Source organism: Talpa occidentalis, unplaced genomic scaffold (genome assembly GCF_014898055.3).
Source record: "Talpa occidentalis isolate TD23 unplaced genomic scaffold, MPIMG_talOcc4v2.1 talOcc4.2, whole genome shotgun sequence".
NCBI lineage: Eukaryota > Metazoa > Chordata > Mammalia > Eulipotyphla > Talpidae > Talpa > Talpa occidentalis.
The window spans coordinates 83,060,633-83,076,688 of record NW_023602073.1 but is presented as its reverse complement, the minus strand read 5'-3'; positions in this window follow the sequence as shown (position 1 = coordinate 83,076,688).

Sequence of the window (16,056 nt, the reverse complement as noted above, 5' to 3'; positions counted from 1 at the left end):
GGCAGAAGTAATCTCCCTTTCTATAAGAGGAATCTTACATCTGTAAGATAAAATGCTTTATTCTGGTCACACAGAAAGTAAGTTGTAAGCCAGAGTTGAACCCTAGTCTGATACAAACAGCAATGCACTTTCTACTCCACCGTGATCCCTTCTCAACATTAGGGAGGGTGGGCATCCATCTACAACTTTCTCACTGATTTCAAGAAACTGTCCTTTGTAGTCAATTTATTTCACCTTGGAAAGAAATGACCAGGCTTATTTTATGGTACATTCTATACCCAATCTTCTGAATACAAAATTAAACTCATGGTTTACAAAATAGTGATCAGTACTAAAGTCTCAAGATATACAACTGTTTTCTAATATCCATTCCTCAATTTATTTACTTTTTTTTAAGTATTGATTTATTTATGTATACAACAACTGGGGTATAGGCCAGGGGTATAGGGGGTGAGAGGATTCATCAGAGATAGAGTGGGGAGCAGAACAGGCAGATCTACTGAAATACACTGCTGAAGGGAGCAGAGGGCGACACAGGAGAGGTCTGTTGTGCCATGAGGGTCAGCTCAACAACTCAAGTTGTAGTGGCTGGCAATAGTTTGATAATGCTGTGTCTTTAACCCCTGTGCCACCAGGCAAGCCCCTCCATTCCTCGATTTATAGCAGATATATGGAGTTTCTCTACTGAACAGTGTTATGCAGAGCTATGATAAAAAGGAATTTGGGGCCTGGAAGGGGTTTCATCTTTCAAAATTTTTAAAATTAGCCTTTTTAAGTTGAAAAGATCATTGCATGCATAAGGGAATGAATATGATCACTTTACGGAAAAAAATAGACTAATGCAAATCATTTTGAAGACAGCACTTTATCAGTACAAAAATGAAAGTATTGCCAACAAATCTTAAGCTGTGTAACTTGTTGAATTTTGAGTTTTTAGTCTCTCACTTAAATAAGCACACATTTTTTTTTTTTTAAAGATTTATTTATTTATTTATACAAGCACTGGGTATAGCCAGAAGCGCGGGAGGGTGAGAGAATTCACCAGAGCCAGAGTGGGGAACAGAACAGGCAGACTGACGAAATACACTGCTGAGGGGAGCAGCGGGCGAGACAGGAGAGGTCTGTCACGCCATGTGGGACCTTCGCTGGTGGCCGGGGATCGAACTGGCGCTGCAGAGGCTGTGGGCAGCCTCCCAGCCCAGAGCTCAGTGCTGCGCCACCAGGGGAGGCCCAAGCACATATTTCTTAAAAAAAAAAATAAATAAATAAATACAACTAATTAAGATATAACCCACAACCATAAAATTTACCCAATTAATTATATAAATCAATAGTGTTTGGTGTATTCTGAGTTGCGCAACAATCCCAATTTAGACATTTATCTGCTATACCCATTTTTTACTATTATGTTACTTTTTTACAGCTATGGATAAAACTGCTACAATTATTCATATATACATTTTTGGTTTTATTTCTATTTGGTATGTATTAAGGAGTGGAATTGGTGTAGCATATGGTAACTCAAAATGTTGGACATTTTGAGAAACTGCTGAAAACTTTTTCAAAGTATCTGCACCATTTTACACTACCACCAGCAATGTATGAGATTCCAATTTCTTCACATCTTTGCCATCACTTGGTATTGTATGTATTTTCTAATTCAGCCAGCATCGTGGATGCAAAGTAGGATATCATTGTGATTTTGATTTACAACTTCATAATAGCTAATAATGTTGAACATCTTTTCACAAACTCATTGACCACGTGTATATATCTTTTCAGAAATGTGTATTCAGATCCTTTGTCTCTTTGTATTTTTATCTCTGCAGTGAAAGCAGTCTTTATTTATATTTTTCTTATTGATGGTTAAGTGTTTTTTTTTAATAAATTTTGGACAAAAGCCCCTTGTTAGATATATGAATTGCAACTATTTTTTCCCACTCTGTCTTTCACTTCTGATGCCTTTCACTTTCATAATGTTGTTCTTTGAAACACACATTTTTAATTCTGATGAAATCCAGTTTATTTAGTTTTTCTATACCAGGTATGCTTTTAGTATCATATCTAAGAACCATTCATTGCCCAATTCAAGGTCACAAAGGTGTACAGCTACACTTTTTTTTCTAGGAGCTTTATAATTTTAGGTCTTACATTTCATTCCCTGATAAATTTTGAGTTTGTTTTTTGTATATGGTGAAAGGAACAGATACAATGTAATTTTTTTGCCAGTCCATGCTTTCAAGATCTAATGCCTATGGTCAGGATCTAGTAGCCATGATTTCAAGATAAATATGCTACCTCCATCGCACATCTTTCCTACGTGTTTCATTACTGAAGAGATACCATCTGCCATACTCTGGTTCTATCCTGCAGTAGCAGAAGACTCTGGGCACAGCTCTCAGTTCTTAAAGAAGGAAACCTACAGCACCACCCCCTTGGTCCCGGCCCATTTCTGTTTTTTACATGTAATAGGTTATATTATGGCTAATAAAGTTTTAGGCAAATGAGTTAATGAATCATAGTGATTTTTCCCTGGCCTGGCTAGGAATAAATGTATTCAGGCATTGGATTACAAATACACACAGACTTGAAGAAAACTCTTGTATATATGATTTAAAAATAAATTGCTTTTTGCAAAATGATCCTAAATGTAAATATAAAAAATTGCTAAAAATGCCTTAATGACTTCTTATTCAGGGATAGTGAAGGGCAATTTCTAATAGCCCCACACCTTCTTGTTGTTTAAGGGGAAATTTTAAAAAATATTCAAAAAATAAGGTGGCTTAGAATTTTTTTACTGATAATTAATTGTGCAGAATTATCAAATATAACTAAAATGCTTTTACAAAATATTTATGTGATTGTATATAGTTTGCCTGTTGTCTTATTTCTTGGATTTTTTTTCTTCTGTGCAACTGTGTGAAGATGCTTTGATTACAGAATGGTGCACAGAAGTTTCCATTTTGTCTCTGAGTAGGAGGTCGCTATTTATGGGATTTAAAAAATTGTAGACAGATTTTAGTTTTAATGTTAAAGGAAAAAAACCAGAGTGGTGGCATCTCTGGTGGTATTTGAGCAGAAATTGGGCATTTGATTTTTATATAACTGGAAGAAAAAAAATGTCCAGCCTCCCATATTATCAACCCCTAAGGATTAGACTGTATGAATAGAGGAACACGTTTTTCTATCCCTTCCTTGCTGCTCTAGGATCTGGTAGGAGTGTAAGTTCTACAAATTTTATATAGGATGTATTAAAAAAATTGTAACTGCAAAATGTTTTATTTCTAAACCAACCAACCAGAAGTAGGTGGTACTTTTGACTAGCAAGGAACTTATTGTGCACATAGGTAATGAATGTTTTGACTAGCAAAACACAAAGAGAGCATTCTAAAGGTGGAAGGTAAATGAAAGCACAAGGGACTTGAAAAGAAAAAGCAACCAATGAGAAATGCTGGGGGTAGGGGGATGGCTCAGGGAGTTTTAAAAATAGTGATGTCGGGCCTCCCCGGTGGCACAGTGGATGAGCGCCTGGTTGCGAGGCTGCCCACAGCCTCTGCACCCCTGGTTCGATCCCTGGCCACCGGGTGAGGGTCCCACATGGTGCGCAGACCTCTCCTGCTGCCCGCTGCTCCCCTCAGCAGTGTACATCATCATTCTGCCTGCTCTGCTCTCCACTCTGATTCTGGTGAATTCTCTCACCCTCCCGTGCTTCTGACTGTACCCAGTGCTTATATAAATAAACAAAAATAAATCTTTAAAAATAATAATAATAAAAAATAAAAAGTGTTGTCAAGTGTAATCACCTGAATATGCTCCCATACACTCAGGTGCAGAATCACCAAATCTATCCCTTTGGGGAAATGCAAGCAAAGATATTATTTGGGATGGTGGGGAGAGAATGGGGACAATTTCCTTCCTCTCCTGAAGTTGTATAAAAGGGACACCACCATGTGGCAAAGAGAACACTTCTGCAGGGAGGACTAACATACACTGTCTTCTGAAAAACCTGCTTCCCAAATATGCTAGTGCCACAGGAGTTATTTATTTGGGATACATTTACATTGAAAGATAGTCAAGGGAGGTTACTCCCTGGTTGCACTCGGGAGTTAAAGTCTCAGCACTATCAAGATCTCTTCTGTCTCCGCCTGCTGCTCCCCTCAGCAGTATATCTCAGTAGATCTGTCTGTTCTGCTTCCCAGTCTATTTCTGGTGAATCCTCTCACTCCCCTGCACCTCTGGCCTATACCCCAGTTCTTGTACGCATAAATAAATAAAAATAAACCTTTTTTAAAAAGACGAGGGACTACTTGAAAGGCTCTATATTAAATGTTTGGAAATAGAGATTTGTTTAAGGAATAGACCAGTTCCAAAGAGTTTAATCATCACATTTCCAAAGCCAAAGAATGGGAAATATACTGTATAATAAAGCAGAGTTGAATCAACAACATTTTTCTTGAATGTAAAAAGATGACGAAACTTTTTAATGTATTTCAGAAAATTTGTGAAATTATTGTCTTTGGTCCTTAAGAGTAGGCTAAAAACTGAAGAAACGGAGGACATATGGACATATGGGTTAGCATCCTGCTTACAATAGGATGTTTAAACTAAATACACCTTGAAATAGATGAAAAGACACAGTATTCCTATACTTAAGATAAAAGAAAACCTTAAAAGAAATTTTTTTTTTTGGTTTGCTGTCAAGATTGGTTATTTTTTTCTCAGAAAATATACATTTTAAAAGTTCATAGATCTTTTAGTGCCCCTGCCCTGGGCTAGTGCTTCCTTCATGATGACATCCCCTGCTAGTGTCGCTACCCCTCCCCCCAGGTAGACTGGCAGCCAGACAGGGACCTGGTTTCTGCAATTTGTGTAATTGTTTAATCCTCTCTGTAAAAAAATTACACATCCAGCCTTGAGTTTTTTGTCTTAAAATATCTCAGTGGAGAGAAAAGTAGATGTATGGTGATATATGAAACAAAGTTAGTAACTGTTGATCTGTATTGTTAACTATTAATCTTGGGCTGTGGGGACATGAGGGACATACATTTTTGTGTATTTTAGAAATTTCCATAATAAAAGCTCAAGCAATAATAATGAAGATGACATGTCTGGTCTCTTTCCACAGGAGATTATTTAATGACAAGTGGTAATGAATATGTCAAAAGTAATGAACACATTCTAATGAGTTAATACATGTTACTATATACCTTAATACTTAGAACTGTAGCAAGTATGCCTCTAGAAGACCACTTGGGAGTGACTCTAATTTTTTTTAAAGATTTAATTTATTTCTGTCTAGAATAACTGTGGTGTAGGCCAGAGGTGCAGGGGGTTAAGATTCACCAGAGACAGAGTGGGGAGCAGAGCAGACAGAATTACTGAAATACACTGCTAAGGATAGCAGCAGGTGAAAGAGGAGAGGTGCTGCATCATATGTGGGTTAGCTCAGGCTGTTTCGGTGGGTCATCTGGGTGATAGTGCTGAGACTTAACCCTGCAGGCCACCAGGGAGGCCCTGGGAGTGACTCTAATTTGAAGAATGTTATATAAAGTGTAGAGGTGCAAATAGTTTGGGAGAATAGAAAGTTATCTGATAGTACTTAAATAAAATCATGATATGTAGGTCTTGAACTGAATCTGAGTATGCCCTGAAAAATTTAACTAGTACTCATATTTTGAAGGGAAAAATAGGAAATAGTGTGTGTTTCAATTATTGAAATAGTGATGACATTTCACACCTAAGCATCTTTCTAGTGATCTGGCCCTAGAGTGGTGACAAGGCCTACTTGCTCGCCTGCATTGGGAATGGATGTGTGGGTGGAGGGTTTGGCAGGAAATCAGCAGCAGCTCATTCCTGCAATGGTAATCAGTTAAGTCGTGCCAGAAGAGGAGCTTAACCTTGGCAGGGTATCTGAAAATGTCAGCATTATTCTTTTCTGAAATTATTTTTCCCTTTTACATTTTAAATATTCCAAATTTTGCAAAGAATCTGAACATAGTAAAGATTCTTTATTCTGTTATATTGCCCCTTCTGTATTTAATAGTCTGATTTCTATTTCTAGTAAATTCTTTTTAGATATCCTTAATAAAAGTTAAATGCAAGTAATAGGGATGGTTTAAGTGAAGTTAATGTTTATTGCAAGTGAATGGGGTGAGCCTGACATAGCCTGAGTTTTTGGTTCATTTACAGAAAATGAGGACAAATATTTTGTGTCTCAGCTTACCTACTTATAAAATTGATGTGAAGACTAGGACCGGTATCAGGCATTTGAGATCGACCAGTATCAGGCATTTTGAGACCAATTTGTTACTAGGTTAATTTCCTCCCAACTCAGCATTTCCCAGTCCTTACTGGCTTTTCTTTCTTCCTTCAAACAGCACATTAAACTTGACCTGCCCCAAATTTGTCTTCCTTAATCACCTACTGTCTTTCGTAGTCACTTGTGCTTGCAACTCTGACAGAAATTTTTTACTTTCTGTCTTTTATCAGAGATCTTAGATTACAAATCTTTTAGTATTTTCAGTGATTTTGAAAAATAATGCATTTTTATTGAGCAAATCAACCCCTAAAAGAATTTGGGATATTTTAAATAATGATTTAGTATTAAGAATGCTTCTTATTGTATCTCCTAAATAAAACAAATAGCATGATATTATACCTAAGTGTTCTTTGACTGATTTAGAGATTAATCATTTTATAGCACCTGAAGGAAACAAATGGCACAATTCTAGTCTACTGAGTAAGTAAATTACTACTACAAGGGCATTCTGAGAAGAAGACAGACCTATCTTCTGGGTAGTGAATGATACAAGGCTGTGGGCTGTTGAAGGAACTCCAGTCCAAGGAGGCTTAATGCAGCGTATCAGTTATCATAATAAATGAAGAGTAGTTCACACATATATGGTTCTATAGGGAAAGGAAATTCATTGCAAAGTAACATAAGTGATATTATATTCAGACAGAAAATAGCAGGAATGAATCCAAGAACATAACTATAAATTTGTTGTTTATCTATAGTGAGTCAGCATAGAAAGAATTCCTATAGGTAATAAGGCTTTGATTTTCTTAAGAGAGAAAATGGCAAGAGTATGGCAGAGCGAGTCATAGAGAGATTTTGTGTACAAATAATTAAAACAAGGACCCAATATTCTAAGTATGAAGTCTTAAAAGCAGCTGTTATTGATCCTTAGATTTCAAGATCAAAGCCCTAGTAATAGCAGCTTGAATATTGTTGTCAGTTTTCTATTGCTACGTAAGAAATTATCATAAATTTAGTGGCTAAAAAAAGCACAGATTTGTTATTCAGTTTCCTTGGGCTAGGACTATAGACCATAATTAGTTGTAGTCTCTGCTCAGGGTCTCCCCAAATTGAAGTCCAGGTGTTGGTCAAGCCTGGGATCTCATCTGAAGCTTAATATTCTCTTCCAATGTCATTTGGGTAGTTAGCAGAATTTAGAGCCTTTTGGTGTAGAATTGAGCTTGTGCTGCCTGTCAGTGGGTGTTAGTCTCAGTTCCTAGAGGCCACCTCAGGTCCTAGCCAATGACACTCTCACAACTTCACATTTTACTTCTTCAAATTCAACGAGAGAACCTTCCGTCAGTTGCCTGTGGTGGAGTCTTATAAAGGTAACATGTCCAAGAGAATGACTACCTCAGCATCTTTGTTCTATAACTTAATCAAGAAAATGAGTATACCATCATCTTCACAGGCCCCCACACACACTGGAAGATGAGGGGATTACATAGTTGCATGTATAAAAGTTGATATGAGTGGGACCATTTAAAATGAAGCGGTAGCAGCCATTCCAAAGAAAATGCCGATCTTCCCTCTTGAACCTTTGGACTGGACCAGCTCTCTGGACTAGATCAAACTGTAGTTGTTTTGAGAACAATTATTTGAGAAGTCATTCTGATCACAAGGATTGACGATTATAGACTTTTTCTTGAGGATAGAATTAATAACCAATTCTGTATAGCTAAGAGAAAATTAAGCTTGTCAGCACCAATGAACTCTTTTAAAAAAACAATTACCTCATCTTCCTCTTTTCCATCCATCAAAACTATCTATCCCTGCCTCTTTGTAACTTCTCAGAAAACTATGTTTTTCACCAGATCTACCCCAATCTGGTGATCCGCTAATTGCAATTACTTGATCCTAAATAAAAAAGTTTTGCCTGTTAATAAGTCTCTTGATTTTTAAGTTAACAATGTATACTAGAGGGAGGAAAGTTTGAGGACCATAACAGAATCCTGCTTACCACAACACGGAATTATTCAACAGTGAACGAACACTTATTGAGTGTTTACTAAATACCCAGTACTGTGCTGTAATTGAGGGTATAAAGTTGAATAAATTAAATCAGGAATACAAAGACAGAGAAGAAAGCCCATAGGCTGAAGGAGAGAACTGAAAATTGTAAAACGAAATAGTACATCTACATAGTGAACTGTGGAAATGACACAGAAAAGATAATAGAGGAGAGGATAGCTCAATAGGTATTTTCTAGGCATTTCTAAATAAGAAAAGGTATTGCAGGGCAGGTAGAAGGCATGAAGGTGTGCAGGTACTGAAAAGTCTATTTAAGAGGCTGTAAGTGGTGGAGTTTGAATGAAATAGAAGAGGTCCTGACAGATGTCAAGAAGGAGAGCAGGAGGGACACAGAACTTAAGACATCATCATGGGCAGGAAGCAATGGAGAAATTTGTGAAGGAATAGCAATAAACTAAAGTCACAGAGGCCAAATTATACACAGAGAAAAAGTAATCTGACCCCATAAAAATAATAAAAACTTCTGTATAAACCAGAGTAACTGTAAAGAAAAAGTTTCAGACATTTTGATGGGAAAATAATCAATAGAAAATAAAAGCAAGAAAGAGCAATGAAGAGAAGTTTATACATCAAACATAGGAGAAAGTACTGACTATGACTGGAGAAATTGAAGATTAAAATAGTGACATACATTATTGGCTATGAAAATGTCAGGATAAGTGTTATTATAAAAAGGATATTCATCCTCAGAATATTGAAGAACAATATACTAAGGTTAAGCACATATAGAGATTTTTTTGTTTTCTTCATACTGTTTTCTAAATTTTCCTTAATCAACCTGTGTATTTTCTTTTTCCCCACCTTTACTGAGGTAACATTCATTTACAACACTTCATATGATTTCGGGGAATAGTTTCACACCTCCTTACCACACCCCCAACATCCAAGCACCCATTGTTCTTTCCCCTAGACCATTGTGCTCCCTCCCTTGTTTATTCCCACTCCTTCAAGTAGCCGCAATTCTGAGGTCATATTTCTAGAGTTTATTTTGGCTTAGTTTTGTCACTTCCTTTTGTTTTTTTTCTCTATAGTTCACAGGTGAAATTATCTGGTATTTGTCTTTCTCCTGACTTATTTCACTCAGCACAGTCCACTCCAGATCCATTTATGTTTTTGCAAATAGCCAAGAGTTCATTTTTTAAAAAAATATAACTGAGTAGTATTCCATTGTGTGTATATATATATATATACACATACATATATAAACACCATATCTTAATTCACTGCTTTGTCAATGGGCATTTTGATTGTTTCTATACCTGCATAAATGGATATTTCATTTATTTTAATAAATATATCTCCAATGAAAAGCAGTCATACCTGCTCAGTCTAATTCACCCCCAGAGGGCCTTCTCTGGTGGCGCAGCGGTTGAGCACTGGGCTGCGAAGCTGCCCGCAGCCTCTGTAGAGCCAGTTCCATCCCCGGTCACCCGTGAGGGTCCCATATGGTGCGCAGACCTCTCCTGCCGCCCGCAGCTCCCCTCAGCAGTGTACTTCGTCAGTCTGCCTGTTCTGCTCTCTGCTCTGGCTCTGGTGAATTCTCTCACCCTCCTGTGCTTCTGACTGTACCCAGTGCTTGTATAAGAAAAAAAAAAATCTTTAAAAAAACATAATAATTCACCCCCAGAGCAGCCACTTTTAGCTCTTCTGGTCAATTCTTCTGATATTTACCTCCATATTTCTAATATGCGCATTGTTGTCCTTGTATTTATCAGTTTTAGCAATTATCTATTAACTTCCTGTTAACATAGACTTGTAGGTTCAGCTCTCCAACACTCTCCTCTGTCCATTTCCTCTCCTATCTCCTCCATACAGGTAAATTATTTTTAGAAATTCAATAGAGCAGCTCTTTCTGCCAGCTTTTATCTGTGCAAGCTCTGTTCCCTTCCTTTGTCTAATAAACATGCTCTTTTAAACTGTGAGGGAAAAAAAGACAATATTTTAAAAATTATGATTATATATGTTGGCTTTGAGCTAGGTATACCATGGTTATATATCCTTTGTTGCACTGTTTACTTTTCCCTAAAGTAACAGTTTAATAACTGTTTCATACATTACTTGCATAGTTTTTATATCTACCTGGTAAAGTTTCCTTATTCTTTAACATTTGTCAAATATTTATAAATAACTTGAAAAGTCAAGCACATTAAATAGACCATTTCCATTTCTGCCCTCTCTCCACCTCTTCTCCCTCTCACACATCTCCAACCTTACTCTTGTCTAGACTGGCTGTTCTCTGGGCTACTGCTCAGCTGTGTCCTAAAACTTCCTTTCCTGCAACTCTGTGAATCTCTTGCTTCCTAGATTCCATGTACCCTTTTTCTTTTTCTTTTTTTTTTTTTAAAGATTTATTTATTTATGCATACAAGAGCTGGGGTACAGGCCAGAGATGCAGGGTGGTGAGAGTATTCACTGGAGTCAGAGAGGGGAACAGAACAGGCAGATTGACCCACACACACTGCTGAGGGGAGCAGTGGGCGAGTCAGGAGAGGTCTGCTGCACCATGTGGGTTGCTCCCTGGCTGGCCGGGGATCAAACTTGTGCTGCAGCGGATCGAACTCGTGCTGCAGTGGCTGCGATTGCTTCATAGTGTGTTGCTTAATCCCTTGTGCCACCAGGGAGGCCCCACATGTATTCTTTTTTGCTTATGCCCTCTTTTCAGTAAAGTCCATTTATCAGTACTAAAATGAGATGCATGCAAGTAAGGTTGCTTTTCTTCCCTCCGCCTGTCTGAAAATATTTTTTATTCTTGTTTCATACTTGGTTGACTGGGCATATATATTCTATGCTTACATTTGACTAGTAGGGTATATCAGCTGTGTTGAAAAAATTTACCATCAAAATTTATATCAGATTGCTTTGTTACTTTTTAGTATTCTTTTAGAAAGTCTTGTATCATTTGCTTTTTTCTACATGACAATTTTTTTTTTCATGTTCTCATTATCCCCGATATTCTACTACTTTGTGATGACTTGGAAAACTTGGGTTCTCTGGTTTGGTAGTCTATCCCTAGAGTCTGGTAAATAGTCTTGCATTGATTCTTTAGTTATTTCTACTCTTTTGTTCCTTTCTGTCTTTCTGGAATCCCTATTTAGTTAGCTGAAGTAGGGATTGCCATGTGGGTGGGAATAAAAAAAAGGAGGAGTAGAATCTAGAACAGGATATGACACAATCTATAGTTATTCCAGTTATAAAGGTATTTAAGTACTGACATTTCTGGAAGTTAGGTGAGCAGACTCCAGACTGGATTTCCTGGAATAACTTCAAGAAAATGACCACATTGAGCTGGGTAGGTGGAGGCAGCTGCTGCCACCTCTGCCACAAGGGAAGTGGGGAATTAGAAGTCTCTAAATGAAGCTGTTCAATAGACTACACTAACATAGCAACAACCCAGAAATAATGAGTCATGGATGTCACTACTGCAGTGCCTCTTGACCCCAAATAAGACTAGTGACTAGACATTAGAGTGTTACTGCAGATAAATACACAGGCTCTACATGTATCACAGCCAGCCATGAAAACTACAACAGGATGATGGCCCTGCCTTACATTCCCTTTTAAATGTCAAATACATGTAACTGGTAGAAATTAACTTGCACTTGAACCTTCACTAGAAATGTAGTTTTTGGCATTCTAACCTCTACAGAACAACAAAACTCCCCAGAAATTTAGTTCAGAAGGGCCATGTCCCCACAACCAACACACACACTTGTGCAGAAGGGCAGGGCAGTGTTCTGCATGGCAGCCAAGGCATCTACAAGAGGGGTGAGGAGCTGCTGCACTGATAAGCATGACTAGGGTGGTCAGGATTAATTAGCTCGGAAAGCATCAAGGTCTAACTTCATACTTCATACTTTTTTTTAAGGTAGAGAAGAACATTTCTCTTATCTAATGTGCACTGAGCCTCATGCTGCAAAGGATTGGAGGAATAGAGAAGAGGTATGTGTTGGTAGAGAAAGGCGAGGGTCATTATTGTAGCATTAACCTAATGACAGAAAACTGTGAAATAGGGGCCTCCCTGGTGGCGCAAGAGGTTAAGATGCAGCACTATGAAGCTATCTGCAGCCACAGCAGCACCAGTTCGATCCCCAGCCTGGGAGGTGATACACATGGTGCAGCAGACCTCTCCTGACTCACCCACCTCTCCCCTCAGCAGTGTATTTCAGTCAGTTCACCTGTTATGTTCCCCACTGTCTCTGGTGAATCCTTCACCCCCTACACCTCTGGCCTGTACCCCAGTTTTTGTATGCATAAATAAATCTTAAAAAAAAGACTGTGAAATAAAAAGATTTGGGTTGTTTTACCCTGTTGAAACTTAGTATATAGGTACGGACAATGAGAGTTGTGATTTGTATAATCAAGGGTTCGGATTTGATAGGAGTCAACCCAATGAGAAATCCTATCATTTCTAATCAGCAGAATGAAATTGACAGGATAACTATTAAAAGAAAATTGTATGTAAGTTATTTTTAAGATTTTTTTTTTTTATAGAGGCATGTTTTTTTTTTTTATTTGTTTGTTTGTTTGTTTGTTTTGTTTATACATGCACTGGGTACAGTCAGAAGCGCGGGAGGGTGAGAGAATTCACCAGAGCCAGAGCGGGGAGCAGAACAGGCAGAAGGACCGAAGTACACTGCTGAGGGGAGCAGCGGGCGGCAGGAGAGGTCTGCGCGCCATGTGGGACCCTCCTCTGGTGGCCGGGGAGCAGCCGGGGATCGAACCGATGCCTCAGAGGCCGCGGGCAGCTTCGCAACCCAGCACTCAACCGCTGTGCCACCGGGGAGGCCCTGTAAGTTATTTTTAAAATAATGAATTTAGGGCCTCCCCTGGTGGCACAGCGGTTGAGCGCTGGGCTGCGAAGCTGCCTGCGGCCTCTGCAGCACCAGTTTGATCCCCGCCTGCAGTGGGGGTCCCAGATGGTGCGCAGACCTCTCCTGCCACTCGCCGCTCCCCTCAGCCGTGTACTTCGTCAGTCTGCCTGTTCTGCTCTCTGCTCTGGCTCTGGTGAATTCTCTCACCCTCCCGCGCTTCTGACTGTACCCAGTGCTTGTATAAATATAAATAAATAAAATAATGAATTTATCTGAATCACTGACTTAGGGATGAGACAAAATATGAAGTTCTTCAGGTAAACCAAAGAATCCAAACTTTATATCCTTTAAAATTGTAGATTCCAATTTAAATAGTGATGTCCTTACATTAAGGAGTATACAGTATCTTAAGGAAACTGTTACAGTTTATAACTTGTAACATGTTTATACAGATTTTTCCAAATGAGCTACTTAAAGACAACCTTATAAAGACACTTGCCTAGTTTTTCCTTGTGCATATTTTCAGCTTCCAATATTCTTTCATGTTTCTAAAAATTCCTTTTTCATCTGCATCAGTAAAAAGTTCCCTTCTCAATCTGTCCATGGTTCCTTTTTACTAGCAACAGCTAACTAGGAATACTTGAGATTTGAAGACTTCAGACAAGATTCCACCTGCTAAACCTACGAAATACAGGGTCCAAATAGATGTATTTTTTTTTAGGAAGTAGAAATGATTTTATTTATGTTCTCTGACCCTCCTCAAAGATCAAAATACACAATACATTCCTGCCCTGCAGCTACTGAGGGGTGATTTTTCATACTTAATTGTCTTCATCAATCTATACCCCCTAGCTATATATTTGGGTAGGAGTTTGAAATCCATTGATGAACATGTGGAGTTTTTAAAATAGGGATGAAAACTTTTATCTTTCAGTGGAATATTTTCGTTCTTCTAGAAATTGAGCTCAACCTTCAGGCTTCTCCGTTTCTGCTTCATTCTTGTAGTCAACACTGCTTCCCTTTAAAGTTTTCTCTTGTCAGTTCCTGAAAATGTCTGCCACATCTTGCCACTCTTAGTTATGGATATTCAGACCAGTGTACCTTCCACTGAGCTGAGAACTACAATTTTTTCTGCTCTTTCTTTTCTCCTAGTCTTTTCATATCTTACTTGAATTTGAATGTTCAGGCTTATGTTTGCGATTCTTTCCCTGTTAGCATGAGGGTTCCTTCCTTTCATATCCCATTATGGACAGAGTATAGATATATAGTAGTGAGTCTGTTTTATTTAAAGTCCACAAAATAGAAATTAGATGAATGTATTTTAAAAGAATACAGGTTGTTACAGAATTTTAAGCAACTGTCAAATAATTTTCATATTAATTAACCAAGGTTATGTAAAAGACATAATTATAAATTACAGGCTTGAATGTCCAATGTAATAGAAACATTCTTCATATGAGAAGAGACATTCAATGTTTAATGGATTATTTAAGCCTTATTCTTATACATCTATATTTTATATTTCTATATTGTATACCCCAATGAAATTTATTCTCCACTAGTTTTCCCACCAGATGGTGGTAGATAGGCAATACTCTTATCTGTCCAAAATCTTTTGAACACTATATCTACATCTTCCCCAGCATGAAGCTTGTATTACCCACACTTTGGTAAAAGTCACTTCCCAACTTCCACTGGGGTAGACATTTGACTAGTGTGTCCACCACATAAGACAATGATGTAGAAATGGTCAGATGAGGTGCCATTGTGGGTCAACAGCAGCTTCAAGGGTTCTAGAGCTGACAACTCATCTCAAGTCAGTGCTATGCTGTGCTGTAGTTCTGGAACTTGGTCTTGGAGGCACAATCTGTAGATAGTACTTTTACAAAGTCTGTATTTAGTACCTCTCTTCCTACTTGAATCAGTTTGGCAGTTCTTGAAAGTGTGTGGGCCAATAACCCTGGGGGTCCCATAGCTAACATTTACTAGGAAGTATGTGCTATCAAATGCTTCGAGTGGTTCACATATATTTTGTTCATTTAATCTTCTCAACTGTCCTATGAGGTAAGAGTAGTATTACCTCTGGGCCTCCCCAGTGGCGCAGCGGTTGAGCGCTGGGTTGCGAAGCTACCCGCAGCCTCTGCGGCGCCGGTTTGATCCCTGGCTGCTCCCCAGCCACCGGAGGAGGGTCCCACATGGCGCGCAGACCTCTCCTGCCACCCGCTGCTCCCCTCAGCAGTGTACTTCGATCCTTCTGCCTGATCTGCTCCCCGATCTGGCTCTGGTGAATTCTCTCACCCTCCCGCGCTTCTGACTGTACTCAGTGCATGTATAAACAAACAAACAAATAAATAATTAAATAAATGAAAATACATGCCTCTTTAAAAAAAAAAAAAAAAACAAGAGTAGTATTACCTCTAATTTATAAATAAGGAAGCACAGACAAGTTAAATAACTTACCCAAAGTCACATAGTTGGTAAGAAGAAAAGTTTGGATTTGAACTCAAGTAACCTGTTTCCAAGTAAAGGATTATTTGCTGTGGCCTTCTCAAACTACAATGTACTACTAAACTCACACATAAAAAGCCATTATTGGGCCTCCCTGGTGGTGCAGTGGTTAATGTCTCAAGCTATTGCCAGGCATTGTGGCATGAGTTCGATCCCTTGCCAGGAAGCTAACACCACATGGCATGGCAGACCTCTCCTGTCTCACCCACTGCTCCCCTCAGCAGTGTATCTCAGTAGATCTGCCTGTTCTGCTTCCCACTCTGTCTCTGGTGAATCTTCTCACTTCCCATACCTCTGCCCTACACCTCAGTTCTTATATACATAAATAAAAATAAATCTTTAAAAAAATAAAATAAAAAGTCATTATTACCTAGCACATGGCAACACATTTAAAAAACTTTTATTTAC